The 5,000-nt window shown below is 46.8% G+C and overlaps 1 long non-coding RNA gene across 2 annotated transcripts in view; it reads left to right on the top strand.

The window, feature by feature from the left end:
• The window catches only part of LOC134435230 (uncharacterized), a 33,649-nt gene that overhangs the window by 17,993 nt on the left and 10,656 nt on the right, over window positions 1-5,000 (top strand). The window contains exon 2 of one of the 2 annotated variants that reach the window (XR_010031986.1): window positions 4,534-4,599. This is a non-coding gene — a long non-coding RNA (uncharacterized LOC134435230). Of the gene's footprint in view, window positions 1-4,503; window positions 4,600-5,000 lie in introns of those variants that run through there. The other variant, XR_010031985.1, reaches the window with a different exon arrangement.

The raw sequence follows: 5,000 nt of genomic DNA, 5'->3' as shown, positions 1-5,000 counted from the left end.
AGACGCTGGACACCGAAGGTTGCGTGTTCATCATTTATGGAAGGTTGTTAAACTGAAACATATACAAGTATAACATCAGGTACTGTATCCTCTCGTGTACGTATTAACATTGAAATGACTGTAGTAACAATGAAACAAATTACGAGTTGACTTGGCAACAGTAACTACCGGTAAGCTAAGGCTAACAGGGAGAAGGGTAAATACAATAGTCTAAGGGTGAATTCATGAGTGGGACGATGACGAGTAAGATGGCGATTATGATAATAAGTTAAGTTGGGGGAAAGAATCAAATGAAATAAGATATTACAGTAACTCACAGAGATTGCCTTGAAACTGCGTGCGGGAGGTTTCCACGTAGCTGAGTTGTAACTGTCAAACCATACTGAACATTCTAACATTCTGAGCCTCGGGATGTAAACATTTGTCAAAGTAAGAGTCTTTTCAAGTATTTAGAAGATTATAGTTGGCGTAGCCAGAACACTCCCCGTTTGGTATCTTTAGAGATGCCATATTATCACAACAACAATGTCTAATACTTAATCGCTCTCCCCGCCATTCTCTGATGGGAGTGGCGAGATCGTGGAGCTCCATGGAGCTGGGCCTGGGTGCAGGGCTGTTGGGTGCCTATAACTGTCACACTCAGTACATTTGATTACTGCCTCACAATTGCGAGCTACATGCTTGTTTGATGCACAGCATTTAAAACATATGTTCTTCTCCTGTAAAATCCTCTTTCGGTCATCAATTGACATTTCTCTGAAACCCCGGCATACTTGCAAGGGAATGTGGCTTTAGATGTAGGGGGCATTGTCTCTCTGGATCTTCGTTTGCAGTGTTGGAGTGTGAGTGGGCAATGTCGGTTCTATACACAGAGACTGATCTTGCATTGCTACTGTGACCTTCACTGACCTTATCTTTCCTGCTTGCTGTGGTAGGGGTGAGAAGGCTAAAGCTTGGGTCGTTACGTGCCTTTGCTTGCCTGCGTACAAACTCTAAAAAGAAATCAAAAGGGGGGTAATAAACCCTATATTTCTCTTTGTATTGCGAACCTTCCGTGACCCACCTCTCCTGAAGTGCGTATGGCAGTTTCTCCACTATTGGATTTATCCCCCTTGCTGTGTCGAGGTAGGATAGGCCAGGTAGGTAGCCTTCGTGCTTTGCAGAGTCGATCTCCAACAGCAAATCATACAGCTCTCTAAGCCTATGGTACTCTTTGTGTGATATTTTAGGGAACTGTTCAAGTTTCGTGAAGAGAGCTCCCTCTATAGCTTCGGCGCACCATACATTTCCTCTAACCTCTCCCATACGAGCCACAATCCTGCTGCTGCCTGATCTCTCACATTTACAGATCTAATGCGGCGTGCGTGTGTTGCAGATTCTGGGCCTAACCACCGTATTAACAAATCTAGCTCTTCTCCTGCTCTAAGATCTAGGTTCTCGATCGTGTTCATGAATGAGCTTTTCCAGGATAAGTAATTTTCAGGCTTGTCATCGAACCTGGTCAGTCCTGATGACAGTAGTTGACTTCGTACTAGGTACCTTGCTAAGTCAGATGTGGGTGTGGACACTGGGGTGATGTGCTGCTCTGGGTCTGGGAGGACTGTAGTTGTGGTGCGTGGGCATGTGGGCAGGTAAGCTTGGGCTGGAAGAGCTGTGTTCTTTGTACTTTGGCGCGTGGGCAGGTGAAGCTGGTCTAACAGGGCTGGGCTCAGGATGTCTGGATGCGTTGGCAGGTGAGCTTGCTCTGGGAGGGCTGTAGTTGGTGTGCTTGAGTGCGTGGGTAGTGCCTGGTCTGCGACGGCTGTTGTCGGTCTGCTTGGGTGCGTAGATGGGTGATCCGGGTCTGGGATGGCTGTTGTCGGTCTGCTTGGGTGCGTAGTTGGGCGATCCGGGTCTGGAATGGCTGTTGTCGGTCTGTTTGGGCGCGTAGATGGGTGATCCGGGTCTGGGATCGCTGTAGGCGGTGTGCTGGGGTGTGTGGTCGGGTGATCTGGGTCTGGGATGGCTGTAGACGGGGTGCTGGGGTGCGTAGTCAGGTGATCTGGGTCTTAGATGGCTGTAGCCGGTGTGCTGGGGTGCCTGGTTAGGTGATCCGGGTCTGGGACGGCTGTAGTCGGTGTGCTGGGGTGCGTCGTCCGGCGATATGGGTCTGGGATGACTGTAGTCGGTGTGCTGGGGTGCCTGGTTAGGTGATCCGGGTCTGGGATGACTGTAGCCGGTGTGCTGGGGTACGATGTCAGGTGATCTGGGTCTGGGCCAGGTGTGCTGGGGTGCGTGGTCAGGTGATCTGGGTCTGGGATGCCTGCAGCCGGTGTGCAGGGGTGCGTAGCTGGCTGATTCGGGTCTAGGATGGCTGTAGACGGTGTGCTGGGGTGCGTCGTCAGGTGATCTGGGTCTGGGATGGCTGTTGCCAGTACGCTGAGGTGCATAGGCAGGTAAGCCTGCAGGAGGACTGTAGTTGCTCTCCCTGGATGTGTGAGCAGGTAAGCCTGATGATCTGAGTGGGGTGCTGTCACTGTCACCATGTCTAGATTTGTGGGTAAACAAGCCTGACTGGTTACTCAGAGTCTCAAAATGAGATATATCCACACACACTTCACCTGCCACAAGGTGGTGATTCAGCTCAGCACTTTGATGCAAGTCTGGTTGGATTGATCGTGAGCTGCCACTGTGGTGGCTGTGTCTTTCTACATAGTCCTTGGTGCGTTGTTCTGAACTTTGTGCAGGTAGTGTCTCTGGTCTGTACTCCTTTTCAAAGTCTACAGCTGCAGCCTCCATTACAGCTGCTTCAGCCATGGCAGCCTCTGCCTCTCTGTCCCTCTCTAAGGCGATGAGTGTTGCATCTAGTCGGGCCTTTTCCATTTTTAATTCAATTTCTTGTCGTGAGTAGGCAGCTCTTGCCTGCGCGGCTTGGGCTTTAGCGCGTGCAGTAGCTGCTGCCAATGCTAATGAAGCTGTACTTGTATGAGGGTCCGCTGATCTCACGGATGCGTTTGTCCTGTCCATGGCTATGGATGTGTTTTACCTTCCTTGTAGACGTGACGTTGCTGTTGTTGCACTGAGTCGGGCTTCCACCGGTACGACAATGCAGTCGGGTCATCTGCAGCTTCACCGGTCTTCTCTTTTAACTGTTCTGGCCTCACAGGTCATCTGCTAGCCAGGCAGGTAAACAAACCCCATAAAAGACGCTGGACACCGAAGGTTGCGTGTTCATCATTTATGGAAGGTTGTTAAACTGAAACATATACAAGTATAACATCAGGTACTGTATCCTCTCGTGTACGTATTAACATTGAAATGACTGTAGTAACAATGAAACAAATTACGAGTTGACTTGGCAACAGTAACTACCGGTAAGCTAAGGCTAACAGGGAGAAGGGTAAATACAATAGTCTAAGGGTGAATTCATGAGTGGGACGATGACGAGTAAGATGGCGATTATGATAATAAGTTAAGTTGGGGGAAAGAATCAAATGAAATAAGATATTACAGTAACTCACAGAGATTGCCTTGAAACTGCGTGCGGGAGGTTTCCACGTAGCTGAGTTGTAACTGTCAAACCATACTGAACATTCTAACATTCTGAGCCTCGGGATGTAAACATTTGTCAAAGTAAGAGTCTTTTCAAGTATTTAGAAGATTATAGTTGGCGTAGCCAGAACAGTGTGTTTTTCAAAGCCTTTTGAGTCAGCAGTTGTGATATTGTGCTATATACTGTAAGCTTGTGCTGTATATAAGTACATTTAGATTGATTGATTGATTTGTTTCTAACAATTGAAAAATACCATAATACGTCTATATGTCTAGCCCACATGTGGTATTACCATTTTCATCTTTAACCCATTGATGCCTAAAGCACCTGCAAAAAACGCCTGCTGAATGCCTCAGCCCTTGTTGGAAGAGTTGCCCTCAGCCTATAAAAACCTAATTGTCTCAGCCTCTGATGCACATAAAACATGAAACATGATTGCATTTAAACCCTAAGACCCCCATCTTGAATTAGAATATGTTCATTCAGCTGTAACATACCCACATTTGTATTAAAAAAGTTAAAATCTCAAGAGCCTGAATGCAGCGTATACTGTATGTCGCTCCAGGCACCAAAGGTCAAACAACATATACGAGTCATCAGGCTTAAATGGGTAAAACTAGAAATGCACTCAGAGAGATTCCAATCTTTAATATAGGTCCATGTAGTTATATTATGGCAATGCAATTAGGACAGTGCGAGAAAGATGGTGTAGGATTATTAATCATGAAATTGTATTGAATTGAGTTTTATATGTGACAGCTCAAAGGACTTATTAATTTTGTTAACTTATCAATACTAATTTAGTGTAGTGTTTCAATGTCCATTGCCATTTAGGCTGCCACAGTATTCCAATTTGGTCACTTGTCTGTGACATAGAATGATGTCATAATTGACTTCTATGACACATCTCCGTGGTGATGTTTATAAGGCTCATCTGAGCATGAAGAGCCTCATTTGGCAGCAGGACACTGAAGAGGTCAGATTGGCTTCTGTTTCCTCAGGTCACAGGTCACATGGGCCGCAGATGGAAGGCAAAAGTGATGGAGGTGCCGGACGAACATCAAGCTGTAAGTGAAAGAAAACAACACAACATTTTGATCTATGTAAGCCTAGCTCTATCTCAACTTTAACATGAGGACACACGACTGAATGAAGTCATTACTTACAGAGTCTAAATGAGAGAAATGTTCGTTGTGGAGAGTCATAACATAAAGGAGTCATAAGAATCATAAAGAAAGGGAAGCTGTTTTTACCTGTTTCAGCCCAAAGCACCTGCAAAAAACACCTGCTGAATGCCTAAGTAATACGTAGCATCAGGCTAAAATGGGTTAAAGCTACAATGTGTGGGGGGCGCTGTGGCACAGCGCGCTCAGCCCCCCACATTTGGCCTTACATTGCCCACGGGGACCCCGGTTTGAGTCCGGCCGGAATCATTTCCCGGCCCTGCTCCTTCTCTCTCTCCCACTCA

Source organism: Engraulis encrasicolus, chromosome 19 (genome assembly GCF_034702125.1).
Source record: "Engraulis encrasicolus isolate BLACKSEA-1 chromosome 19, IST_EnEncr_1.0, whole genome shotgun sequence".
Taxonomy (NCBI): domain Eukaryota; kingdom Metazoa; phylum Chordata; class Actinopteri; order Clupeiformes; family Engraulidae; genus Engraulis; species Engraulis encrasicolus.
Note: the sequence above shows the minus strand (reverse complement) of the source record. Positions and strands in the feature narration are given on the sequence as shown.